We start from the raw sequence: 14,575 nt of genomic DNA, 5'->3' as shown, positions 1-14,575 counted from the left end.
CCACCATAATGAAGAGTAGACCCCACTCACTGCAACTAGATAAAGCCTGTGTGCAGCAATGAAAACCCAAGACAACATATAAATAAATAAATAAATAATTTATAAAAAAATGTAAATTGATAACATTGTTCAGAAAGTAAATGAACTTTCAACACAGCCCTGCAATTTAACAAGTGCTGTGAGTCCCAAACTTGTGAGCATCAGAATCACTTAAGCAGGCATTCAAAGATATATGTGAGATCTCCACCCCTAGAGTTTTGATTCACTAGGGCAAGAGTGGGATCTTAGTTTCTGCATCTAACAGGTTTCTGGGGCTGCTGATGGTCCTGCTCAATGGACCACACTTTGAGAACCATGAACTAAGTTAAGTAGAGCTGCTCTCTTCTCATGAGGGAAGCGTTTTCTTCAGTTTCCATAATCCCCACCATGGTTTGTTGTCCATCCTTCCCCCACCCCCACTCCAAATACTTCCATTCTCATCACTCACCTGACCTGGAAGGAATTCAAAATTGTGACCTTCAGGCTGGGCTCACACTAAGTGTTCAGTAAAAGGTAACTTCTTCTTATTTAACAATTTTATGAAGTAAGTATTATTATTTCTATTTGACAGATGAAGAAACGGAAGTTCAGCAAAGGGAAAGTGACTTGCTGGAGGAAAAACATCTGAAAATCAGAAGGAAGACTCGTCATAAGCTGTTAGTCATGTGGCCCCAGTTATTTCACTGTCACAAAGACACAAACATCACAAAGGAAATCTATCTGATATTAACATAGACGATGCATCAAAGAGTGTGGACCTGACTTCGTGAGTGTTAAATCATATCTCTCAAGTGAAGGAAGAAAGCAAGTAGAAAGGGACGAAGGAAAGGTTAAAAGAGGAGATGACATGATCAGATGGAGACATGCCCACTTTTGGGTGACTGTAAACAAGTGAACATGGAAGATCTGAGAAATTCCCAGGAACAAACAGGGTAACTTTCACCAAATAATGGAGGTTTCTCCTCTGTTGATTGGATGGTTGGACCCATTTAAACTCCCTTCTCTCCATGAAAACTTCTCTCAATGAGTATTTGGGCTATTTTATTGTTTTGTCATCTAACACCTGCTTGTACTTTTTCTAAAACTGTAGTCCCATTTTGCTTGAGGAAGGACTCTTCCTCCAGCCAGGACTGGTAGCATGGGTCACCTATCAATCAAGGTGCCCCCTATCGGGAAGCTGAGAGGAAGCGAGAGAGTAGCACAGACATATATATATACTACCAACTGTAAAATAGGTAGCCAGTGGGAAGTTGTTGTATAACAAAGGGAGTTCAACTCAAGGATGGAAGATGCCTTAGAGGACTGGGACAGGGATGGTGGGGGGGACCCAAGGGGGGGGAGTCAAGGGAGGGAGGGAATATGGGAATATGTGTATAAAAACAGATGATTGAACTTGGTGTAGCCCCCCAAATAAATAAATAAATAAATAAAATTTTAAAAAAAAGGTGCCCCCTATCAATCAAAGTGCCCCCTACTCCTAGACCAAGAGTGGTCAATCAGAAACTCTCTCTGGAATTTGGCTGTCAGCAGCAGGCATGCCAGGGCCAGCCCCCAAGGGGGCTTTTCCTATCCCTTGTTGACTGGTGCTCAACAGCCAGGCCCAGAGGGGGCCTCCCTTTGTTTGTTGCAGGTGCCAAGAGAGGGAACAACAGTATCTCCTCCACCCTGTGTGTGACTCAGCAATAGTGCCCTGTTTCCATGGAAGCCCAGTATTCCATGTTAGCCATTCCCTGATGCAGATTTTCTACCCTTTGGTCCCCCAGTCTGTCTCCCCAGAGCCAACAAAGGTTCTCACCCTGGACCTCTTCTCCAGTCCCCACCTTCTAGCACCCAGATGCCCTGTACTGCTGTGAACTCACATCTCAGTCCAGGACACACAGGGCCGGGATACTGACCGTCTGTATGTTTCTCTTTTCCATCTGCCACGGATTGGCCGCTTCACCCACTTTGGACTGTCCCAAGTGCCTCTCTTCTGACCCAACCAAATTCCCCATTCGAGAGGGGGTTTCTCCGTCACATAAGGGGGTTTCCAAGAATTCAGTAATCTTTGCTCTGTTTCAACTCCCTCCATCCTGGGGTGCAGATCCTATCCCCCCCTTTCTTCCCCTTCTCTTTGTACTCCCACCCCCCTTTTTTTTCTATCCTACCCAGTTATGTCGGGATCTTAGTAGTTCTTTTTGGTGTCCAAGGTTGTCTGCTAGTGTTCAGCCAATTTTCTGTCGATTTGTTGATCAATTGATGTATTCCTGATACATCTGTGGAGACAGATGCACTCCACGTTCACGTCTTTCTACTTTGCTAACATCTTTCCTCCCCTAAATAAATATTAAAAAAAAAAAAGAAAAAGAATAAGATTAAGGCACAGGTTCATAGAACTGCTCCACTTCCTGAGAGCATCCATCCAGAACAAAGCCAGATTCCTGAAAACTCTCCAAATAATCTCCCAGAAGCCACATCCTGTAAGTCTTTCAAACATCCTCTTAATGTGATGCTATATCATTCATTGTCCATTGCTGAAGTGAGTAATAAACCCAACTCACTCAGCCTGGAAGGGGACTGTGGTTGGACACATGGACAAGTATAAGCCCTTTTACTTATTGTTTAATTAACGAATGTAAAAGACAGAGACATTGAAATATTTACCCAAGACTACATGGTATAGGGCAACAGAACCAGCTCTATCTGTGTTCTGGTTTATTACACTACCACTGTTTTTTGAGTTTCCTATGCCTCAGTTTCTGCATCTGTAGTGAGGAAATTCGGCTCTGCTCTCCAGAGTTTCCTCCAGCTCACTTCTTCCCAGAACCAGGAGCATGAAAACAGTGTTAAAGTTGCTCTACTTGGAAGCTGGGAAATCCCTTTGACTCGGGAGACCCTAGGTTATGAACAAGTCATTCTGACAATGTCTTGCAGCAGGAAAGGTCTAATAATGAACTGTGGTGCATCCTGGGAAATACCTCAATAAGTCTTGGAATCCTGCCCATCACCTACCTCCTACCCCCTCCTCTCAGATATCATCATTCAGTTGTTTAAATTTCCACAGTATCTGATTGCCACAGCTCTTGCCCAATTGGGGGAAAACAAGCTGGAAGGGTGACCCCGGGGCTCTGATCCTATTGACCATCCTCCTCTTCTTACACTAAATTCTCTCCTCCAACCCAGTGAGGTGGCACCTTGTGAGGGTGCCAACAATTTCAGCAGCCTCAGCAGAAAATGTAGTGAGCTACAAATAAGGGATTCCCCCAATATTCAGTTTTGAATATCTCAAGCTAGTGCTGGGAAGTTACCAAATGTTTTCCAAGAACCTGAAAGACACCTGGTGGGAGAGAGGGGTCCTTCTTTGAGTCCCATCTCCCAGTGTCTGTAGGACTGTTTTAGGACAAAGGCAGCAGAATTGGTCAACAGGGTTCTCAGCAGCAGTGTTTAGATCACCTTTGCATGGCAGAGCCAGAGGGGAGAGGGAATCCTTTTGGTTCAATGGAACACACAAGTATTCTATTGATGAATGTGGCAATCAGGCACCTGTTGTCCAAGTGAAAGTGAGATCTCCATAGGAGGTGGTATGAAAACTGTGGCTGGAGGAATCTATAGGACAGGGAAAATCACAATAAGAAAGCAAACATATAGAAGAATTGAAAATCATTTAAATAAACCAGTAATAGATTAAAAGTCAATTAAAAATTGTGAAAGCAATCATAACAAAAAACAGTGAAAAGATCTGGATGAAAATAGAAAGTAAGGCATCAAAATGACCAAATGTGGAGAATGAAAATTAAAAAATGCAGATCTTTTACAATGTGTTTGAATTTGAATGACTTTCATTTTGAAGCATGGAAACATTTTTATTGTTCAATACACTTGAAATCCATGGTTACCACAAATCAAAAACATACAATACAGTCACAAAAACTAAACACAAAGAAATTCAAGCATACTAAAAGAAAATCATCAAAACAAATACAGAAAAAACAAAAGAAGGAATGAATACAGAACTACAAAAACAACTGCAAAACAAGGATTAAAATGACAAAGCCTATCAAAATACTCAAGACATTTTTCACAGATCTGAAACAAATATTCCTAAAATTTATATACAACCACCAAAGACACAGAATTGCCAAAGTCAACCTGAGGGGAAGAAAATGAAGCTTGAGTCATCACCCTTCCGGACTTTAGACTGCAGCGCAAAGCAATTGTAAACAAAACAGTGAGATATTGACACAAAAACAGATGTATAGATCAATGGAACAGAATACAGAGTCCTAAATTAAACATATGCACCTATGGCCAATTGATCTATGACAAAGGAGGTAAAAGTGTACAATGGAGAAAAGACTATGTCTTCAGCAAACGGTGTCAGGAAAGCTGAACTGCTACTTGTAAATCAATGAAATTATAACAGTCACATCATATACAAAAATAAACTTAAAATGGATTATAGACCTAAATATAAGACATGACACCATAAAAATCTTAGAAGAGAACAGGGGCAAAACAATCTCAGTCATAAATCATAGCCATATTTTTATCAACCAGTCTCCCATGCTGCAAGAAATAAAAACAAACATAAATAAGTGAAACCTCATCAAATTTAAAAGCTCTTGCACAGCAATGGAAACCATCAACAGAGCAAAAAGACAATCTACCGAATGAGAGAAAATCTTTGCAAAAAGATGCAACCAACAAGGGGTTAATAACCAAAGTATACAAACACTTTATGGAAGTCAATATTGAAAAAACAAAACATGCAATCCAAAAATGGGTGGAATACCTTAATAGCCATTTCTCCAAAGAAGACATAGAGATGGCCATGAGGCACGTGTAAAGACGCTCAAGATCACTAATTATTATAGAAATGCAAATCACAACTACAATGATGTATCACCTCACACCAGTCAGAATGGCCATCATCAAAAAATCTAGAAACTATAAATGCTGGAGAGGGTGTGGAGAAAAGGGAATCCTCCTGCACTGTTGGTAGGAATGTAAGTTGATACAGCCACTAGGGAAAACAGTATGGAGGTGCCTTAAAAAAATACAAATGGAACTACCATATGACCCAGCAATCCCACTACTGGGCATATAGCCTGAGAAAACCATAATTCAAAAAGATACGTGTACCACAATATTCATTGCAACACTCTTTACAATAGCTGGGACATGGAAGCAACCTAAATGTCCATTGACAGATGAACGGATAAAGAAGATGCGGTGCATATATACAATGGAATACGACTTTTCTATAAAAAGGAATGAAATTGAGTTATTGATATTGAGGTGGATGGACGTAGAGTCTGTTATACAGAGTGAAGTCAGTGAGAAAGACAAAAACAAATAACATATGCTAATGCAAACACAAAGGTGAGTCAAAAATTATTCGCAAGCTGTCTGTAGAATTTACAGAAGTTTGAATATAACTGGAGTGCAGATAATTTTTGACTCATCTCCTATAAGGAATTGGGAAAAAATGGTACTGATGAACCTAGTGACAGGGCAGGAATAAAGAAGCAGAAGTAGAGACTGGACTAGAGGACACAGTTGGGAGGGGAGGCTGGGATGTAGCGAGAGAGTAGCCTTGACATGTATACACTACCAGTTGTAAAACAGCTAGCTATGGGAAGCTGCTGCATAGCACAGGGAGATCAGCTTGGTGCTTTGTGAGGACCTAGAGGGATGGAATGGGAAGTGTGGAAGAGAGGCTCAAGAGGGAGGGGATATGGGGATATATGTATAAATAGAGCTGACTCACTTTGTTGCACAGCAGAAACTAACAAAACATTGTAAAGCAATTATACTCCAATAAGGATCTGGAGGAAAAAAAACAAAGAAAAGTTACCTGCCCGCCAATGTTCATGGAAGCCCTGCTTACAGTAGCCGAGATGTGCACTTTATAATTGGCCATTAACAGACAACTGGCTTAAGAAATGAGGTAGGAAAATAGAAGTGGACTCACAGACATAGCAAACAAACATGGTTATAAAAGGGAAAAGCAGGGGGAAGGAATTTGGACAAAATGATAAGCACAAAGCCTGACAGATGGCCAGTGCTCATTAAGGGTGAGCTTGTTCTTCTTTGCCTCATTAGGGAGCCAGCTTCCAGCACAGATGACATGGAAGTGGGTTTCTTGGACAAGTGCACAACTGAGCCTCATGCTCCTTCCTTTCTTCTTCTGAGGATCCTGGGAAAAAACCTGCCCCAAAGTTTGATGTGTCCCAACAAATTAAGGAGAAAAGCGATCATGTTGAGGCGTCTGTCACTCATGTTTTGTGTGTATATGGGAGATAGATGCCAGTATAAGGGGCTAGCTTCCTATACTTGGTAGGGCTCAGTCTGAGGGCAGAAAACAGGGAGTCATCTGCTGCTCTGCAGAAGAGTGAGAAGGATCACCGTTTCCATGGAACCTATGGGTTAAGGTTCTTAGTTGCAACAACAGAACCCACTCCAGTTAGTTTAATTAGAATATGAATGTTTCAAAAAATATATGGCCTGATGCTTTGAAGCCACTAATCTTCGATACCAATGTGGGGAGAGGACTTATTTAGTGAAGAGACTGCTCCCACCACCGACACTGAGAACTGGATGCCAGAAATTCTACTTTTGCCAGCATAAGGAGAGCCATGATGGTGGGATGGAGGATGAAGGTGAGGATGCAGAGAGGAAGAAGATTAGGACAAGAACTGTGGATTCAAATCCCAGTTTCTACAGCGATCCCATCATGAGGAGCCTTGTTCCTGCGTTCATTCCTTCATTTCCAAAATATTTAAGGACTGTCTCCTTTGTTCTAGGAGGTGTGCAAAGAGCAGGACATAAAGAGAAGACTTTCTCTCATGGTGCTTAGAGCTGACTGGATGAACCAGAACTAAAACAAGTAGATGCATGGGTGGGAAGAAAAGAGGCAGGTTTCTGCTGAGGAGTGTAGGGTTGAGAAGGAGGAGGAGGAGGCTGAAAAGTTTCAGAAGCAGCCACAGCCCAGCCCTGGATAGGTCCTCCTGAGACTTCAGCAACAGTTCACAGGTCCTCTGCAAAAGGAAAGGAACTTGCTGATTGACATCACTGAAGCCCCAGACCTGGACACTGTACAGCCTGACAAGTCCTAGACCTTCCCAGCAATGAGCAGCCACAGTCCTCCCAGGACCGGGATGAACAGCAAGAAGAATTTGTGTAGTACAAGCCTATCTGTGATGCTCAGGAGCACTGCAGACCTGCTGTGTAGAGTGGCTGACTTAGAGAAAAGAAGAGCATGTGAGAAGGCTCAGATTATGACAATGTGGCTTCTACGGATGACCTTCTGCTAAGCTGGCCCATGAAGGATGTGCTCAGTCCATGGTTTCAAAGGACAACACTGCCACTTCTTCTGAGATGCAGCAAGGATAAAAGTCACTGTGGGGGTGTGAGGGGTGTGGGGTCCCCTGAGCTCCATGTCTTTCCCAGCCCTTCCCCTCCCAGGCTGCCATGCACCCTGTCTCACCCCAGGGCCTGACAGCACCACCGCAGGTCCTCACGCAGTCCTCCCTCATCTTGTTGTGCTTAGCATTGCAGCCGCCATATACAAAGGTCTCACAGAACCTGGACTTGGCATTTGTAGAAGTACCTGATCACCATGGCCTTCCAGGGACCTGTGTATGGAGGCTTCAAACAGAGGTCAGGCTGCAGGGCTGCAGGGATGGGAGGGGCTCTGGGTCAGATATGAGGATGGTCACCACAGCTCTCTCTACAAGGTCAACAACTGAAACCACCAGTTTTTTTTTGCAATACAGAGTGGTAGGGGTACCGTGGCGCGAAAGGTTAAAAAGCCATTTGGTATTCTTATTTCCAGGACATTATTCTTAATGTTATTAGGGGTGACAATGACAGGGTAAAATTATAAATAATTACATACCCATAATGAATATTATAGATTAATTGGCATGATGCCACTGGTTTGCTTCAAAAAACAGCAAAAATGGAGGGTATATATTAACAATATTCTCCATATGTTGACAATTATTGGAGCGGGACAATGGGTGCATGGCTTTAATAATACTATTCTTGGTACTTGTGTGTGTGGTTGAAAGTTTCCACCATTGAAAAAGAAAGCGTGAGGAATCATGCTGTCATGCAGAAAGGCAGGGGAGAAAACTCACCAGGTGTTTACATTGGTTACCTCATGTGGACTGCAATAATGGAATATTGAGGGAATGTTGACAGTGGGACTTATATTAAATTACTAGTTTGTTCTTCATCCTATTCCTGGCACAATGGTAGAAATTGCCTGAGAGGTAAGAGCAAAAAGGAAGAATTTTTATCCTGTGAGGGAAGTGACTTTCGTAGAGCCCCAACCTAAGGCAACAATGGGGATTGGTACCAGGGGAACCAACTACTTGATTAGGATGTGGGAATCTTCATTCCCACCTTCCCCCATCCCTGCTCCCAACCCTCAGGGAGGGGAGAGGGGTTGGAGGTTGAATCGATCCCAAATGGCTAAGGATTCAATGAAACATGATTTGCGATGAAGCCCCCATAGAAACTTCAGGAGACATGTCATTCATATCATCCAAGAGACCTGGGATGGACCCAGAGAACAACACAGGTCCCTTCTCCATCATGGCTCCCCTGGGCCACTGCCCCAGCCTACTCACTGGGCCTCTGTCTCGGCCCTTCGCCCCCTAGAGACCACCCTCCACACTGCAGCCACAGGGACCCTAATACCTCTTGAAGTCTATTCCATTGCTCCCATGGCCAATCCCTCAGTGACTCCCCATCTCTCTCAGAGTCACATTCTGATTCTTATCAAGTCCTTCAAGAGTCCTCATGACCTGCCCCCATGGCCTCTGCCTCATCCCCTTTCCCTCCTCTCCCCTCCACCCACTCAGCTACAGCCACTCTGGTCCTTGCTGCTGCTCAAACACACCAGGCATGTGATTTCTTTGTTTGTGTGTTTTGTTTTGGTTTGTTTTCTGCAGCCTCTTCTCAATGCCTCCTTATCACAGCAGGTTTCACTGACCCACCACAGAAGGAGCACAGCCTCCTTTATCCCCATCGCTCTCTTTCTTCAAAGCATGCATCATGACCTGCATCATATTTTCCCCTTTCCTTATTGTCTATCTCCTTCCTAGAAAGTAGATTATTTTACTATATTATGTTTCAGCTGTTTCCCTACATTAAGAACAATGCTTTTTAGGGAGAAGAAGCATAAATATTTGATAACTTTATCAAGTGAATGAATCTTGGATTTCATAGTCATGCCAAGGGCACAGTCATTGAAGAGACTGCATATAGTAAAATTCCTCTTAGTGAAATGTCTATTTGGTGATGGGACATGTCTATATAATTATGAGACCACCTCTAACATTCTATGTCCTTATAGGAAAAGAAAATAATAGTCTGACTGAGGGACAAGGGGAAGGGCCTAGAGTTTTGAGTAACACTGTACCAGCCTGGAAAAAACAGTCTTGCCCCCACAAGCAAACTTCAAAAGGACTGCATTGCTTGCTCTCCCTGCAGTTGCCTCAGGAAGGGAAGAAACTCAGGTGTCATTCAAGTTTCTGATTAATTTCATGATAGGGAAATGATCATTATTTGGCACATAAATTTCTCTTGATGTGGGGGTTGGTGAGGATATACATTGACAAGTTTTCAGAGAAAGACATTTTGGTGGAAAATGGACATCACTGACCATGAAATGGGTAAACTCCTTTTAGTCATGATTGCTAATCCTTTCAGTAGTCATGTAACATGGTTCCCGTGTTCATGTGAGGAACCTACAGATCACTTGCCCCAGGACACATGGCATGTGGGTTGTAGGATCAGGGCAAGATACTATCATGTCACAACCCATTTAACCCAGTACCTGATTCTGTGAGGAATTCTGAATATGCAGATAACTGGTAAGAATTTCTGAGTGTACTGTCCACATACAGGAGTCCCCTGTCCTCACATCACACCCCAGCCACAAATTATAGAGAAGTGTGAGTCCGGGTTTGGTCCCTGAGAGCAAATAAGTGGCATCTCTACCAATACCAACCAATTATCCAGCACCACCTGGGCATCCCACAAGTCAATTCACTTGTGATGCTAAATCCACAGAGGTAGCCCAGACCGCACAGGTTGAGGGCTCAGTCCCTGAGGAAGGCCTCCACTTCAAGTGTTGATTGCAAGTCCCAGGGTCACTTACATATGTGACCAACTGCCTGTAAATTCAGAGGTTCCTTGACCCCATCTCCCATAGTCAATAATCTTTAGAATCACTGACAGAACTCAGGAAAGCCCTTTATTTACTTTCTCACTTTATTATGAAGGATAAAACCCTGGGACAGCCCTATGGAGGAGAAGCATAGGGCAAAGAGGGAGTGGGAGGGGTGAGTTTCCATGCCCTCTCAGAACACACCACCCTACACAATCCATTGACGTGCTCATCTTCACTGAACCTCTCTGATCCCAATGTTTATGGGTTTTAATTGAGGGTTCCAGGTTGGCAAGTTAATTGATTCATTAGCTCTTGGTAACTGAACTCTACCTCAATCCTCTCTCCTCTCCCCAGAGGCCCTGGGGGATGAAGGTTCTAACCTCTAATTACCCAGTGGGAACTTATGGAATCCAGTCCCATCTACGGGCTACCGAGGGTGGCAGTCTTGACTCATCTCATAACCTATGAAGACAGTAAATTCCAAGACTTTCAGGAGGTCTGGGACATGAACTAGGACAAAGATCAAACATAGATCTCTTCATTACACTACAATGAGGTTCAGGGACAATGCAGTGACCAGGGATAGAGAGTCTCAGAGGTGGGGTCTCTGGTGTGGCAGGGTTCAGTGGGTTACTTTTAAAAGGTTGGAACTTAATGATTCATTTTTGAGATTCAGTAAACATCAATTGAGTTAAAACTGTCCAAATTCTGAGGAGAAATCCAGAGAGGGTTGGCAGCAACCCTCCCCAAACTGCTCCCCAGACCCTTCCATGGACTCCCCTCATTTCCCCCAGCCAGTAGAGGAGATGTGAGTCGGTGCTTACTCCAGGCCTTTTCACTGTTTTCACCCACTGGAGTGGTGGCCAGGAGGTGCCTAGGAGGACAAGAAGGGCTGTAGAGAGACACAACCGGCTCATCTTCTTGGCCTTGCAGAAGGGGTTCTCAGGAAAACTGGGGGCTGACAGAGCTCTTTACTCCCCAGCTGAGGGGTGGATTAGGTGAAGAGTAGATAAATGAAGAAGAGGAGGAGATGGGGTCAGTGCTTTTCATGCTTAACCTCCCCACAAAACCAGGCTTCCTGTTTCTGCCTGCTGGGGGCAAATGCCCAGTAACAGTACTTCTCAGACTTGCCTATGCCCGTGGGTCTTGTGGAAACACAGCTTATGATTTCACAGGTGTAAATTTTGTCAATTTCTTTCTCATGGTGCATCTCAACACCTAAAGCAGTGCACGGCAGGTGATGGATGGTCATTGGGTAGATAAGAACAAACCAAAGAACAGAGAAGTGAACAGCGGTATGTTAGGTTAGGTCCTCCAGTTCAGCCTCCTGTAGGTGTCATCTCATCTGGGCACGAATGCTCTTCACTCCACCTGCCTCCCCCTGTACTGACCTCAAAGGACAGGTGTGACATAGGACACCCTCCTGCACCCACAGTGGCAGCATCTCAACTGGATAAACGCAAGCTCTTTATGTGGCCCTTGTCCAGGCATATGATGAGCCAGATGGAGACTATCTCCATCTGAGGCACAAACCTTGATTTTCAGGGTAGAAAAAATGTAAGGGGTATGGGCAGAGTGGAAGCAGGGAGCCGAACACGTCTCCACAGCATGACCACCCAGTGCCCCTCACCTGGTTTCACCAACAGGAGAGCTGCCTGTGTGAGTGGATCTCAGGGGCTGGAGGGGATCTCAGGTGACCTTGGAAGATCAATTGCAGCTTCCACCCCACCAGCTCTGGTCTCTCCACCAGTGGTTTTGAGTCCCTGCTCTCTCTTTTCCTAACTTTGTGACCTGGGGCCAGAAATCTCCCAGAGCCCCATATCCTCAGGTGTCACCTGAATCTGTGCTGTCCACATCAGACGTTGTTGTGGAAGCAATGGAGGCAATAGACATATATTCTTTCTCCTTGCAAAGGTAATCTCCTTTGTTGTAAGAATGAAAATGAGTAATTATGACAGTTAACACTTAGCCCCTTTGACTTGAGGGTCAAATAAAGGCAAGGTGGGGTGGGAAAGGGCAGGACCTGGGTAAGGTTGATCACTGACACAAGAGGGCTTTTCACTACCTCTGAGGAAGAAGGAGGCCTATTTGGAAGAGAGACTGTGACTCCCTTATGGCACTGGGCGAACTTCCTGAGGGTGAACATCTAGAAGCTGACACTTCAACAATCAACGCTCTTTGTTTCTTTCTTTGCCACTGTTGACAAAATATTTAAAAAGTATTCAGGAGTCAAGGAAACTAAAACTTGATGTGCTCTAGACAATTTACATTGGTCTGTGGTGTTCAAAGCACTTAGCAGAATCAACATGAGCCTCAAAAGGACCCAAACTTGGGCAGTTTTTAAGGCAGATACTATCATCCTCTTTCACAAAGAAAGAATCTATGGCTCAGAGAGGTGAAGTGACTTGCCCAAGATCACACAGCAACATAGTGAGTTACTGAAGCCAATCTCTTCTCATCAATACCAAGTCATTTTCCCATTATACTGTTCTAAACTAATAATTATTAGTAATAATTAAATAACACTTATTTATAGTATTACTCTTATTGTTGTCAGAGCTGACATTCACTAAAAATTTACTCTGCCAATACTTGTACAATGCATTTAACAAATATCATATCTTTTTAATTCTCACCACAACATCATGAGATTTATAGAGAAAGAGAAAAATAACCTCCAAGACCTGACCTGGCATCACAGTGGACCTCATGTTCCCCTACTCAACACAAACATTTCAAAAACCTTCAACATCAGACAAAGTCATCCTGTGTCCATGGCAGACCAAGACAAAAGTAGGACATTCAGTAATGATGTCTGAACACAGGCAAAACAAGCTAAATTATACAAACTACTAAAAAGTGCAAGCATCTCGTTATCCTGAGTGACTGCTACTTCTTTACCAAGTACAGCTCTAACCTTTATTTAGTCTTCCTTTCTTAGAGGTAAGAAAAAGGTACTCATTCAGAGAACTGCCCCACTTCCTGACAGCTGCCATCTAGAGCAAAGCCAGCTTCCTGAAGGCCCTGCCGCCTCCAAACCCCCCAACAGAAGCCCACATCCTATAAGTTCTTTCTAGCCTTCTCTTAATGAGACATCATATTGTTTTCCAAGGTGATTCCTGTTCCTTACTGCAGTGAGCAATAAACCCAACTAGTTCAACAGAACCAGATTCCTCTCTCTACGCTCTTGACTTTGGGCAAATTACTTTATTTCTTGTTACCTCAGATTCCTACTCTGTAACATGAGGACATATCATCAGTTCTTCTCCCCTCTTTTAGGATTTTTGAGGATTTGATGAGTTAATTTATGGCAAGTGCTTAGAATAATGTGTGACACATAGAAGAAGCTAAGGTTTATTTGCTGTAATTACACATTATTATTATTATTACAAAGGACTTTGACTTTGCAGGGAGAAGGAATTGATGTCTATTGCCTCCATTGCTTCCACAAAAACCCCATGATGGGGGAAGCATGGATCTCAGGTGACACCTGAAGACACTGGGGCTCTGGGAGATTTAAGTACTCAGTCACAAAGTTAGGAAAAGGCAGAGCTGGTACCAAACTGAAGCCCAAGAATGCGCAAAAAACTGGGGGAGACAGCTGGAGGAGGGGGGATGTTGCAGGAGACCTTCCAAGCTCCCCTGAGGTCCACTCACACAGGCAGCTGTCCTGTTTGTGAAACCAGGTGAGTGGTGGTAGGAGGTCATGCTGCAGAGATGTGTTCAGCTCCCTGATTCCCCTCTACTCACACCCCTTATTTCTTTTTCTACCCAGAAAACAGGGTTGCTGCCTCAGAAGGACATCGTCTTCCCTCAGCTAAGCTTCTGCCTGGACCAGTGTCAGGTAAACAGAAAGTGTCCATCCAGTTGAAAAGCTGTGGTGATTGTTGCCAGAAGGTGTCCTGTGTCCCATCTGTTTTCTGAGGTCGGTGGAGGTGGGGGAGAGTGAAGTGCATTGATGCCCAGTTGTGATGACACCTGCAGGAGGCTAAAAAGGAGGACCTGAGCTAACACACTGGTTTTCACTTATTTGTCTTTTGAATTTCTCTCATCCACTCACTGGTGGCCCATCACCTGCCATGCACTGCTCTAGGTGCTGGGATGCTCCATGAGTCAACATATTGGACAACATTCCACCTGTGGAATCACAATAGACATGCTGTTATTGGGTATTTGGCCCCAACAGGCAGAAGCAGGAAGCCTGGTTAGGTGGAGAGATTGCCCAATAAACCAGACTGACCCCAGCCCCTCCCCTTCCTCACTCCCCTCCCTCACTCCCCTCCTCATCACCTGATTCAACCCTTCAGCTGGGATATGAAAAGCTCTGTCATCCCCCAGCTTTCCACAGAAGCCCTCCTGCAAGGCCACGAA

Source organism: Hippopotamus amphibius, chromosome 12, assembly GCF_030028045.1.
Source record: "Hippopotamus amphibius kiboko isolate mHipAmp2 chromosome 12, mHipAmp2.hap2, whole genome shotgun sequence".
Classification (NCBI taxonomy): Eukaryota; Metazoa; Chordata; class Mammalia; order Artiodactyla; family Hippopotamidae; genus Hippopotamus; species Hippopotamus amphibius.
Note: the sequence above shows the minus strand (reverse complement) of the source record.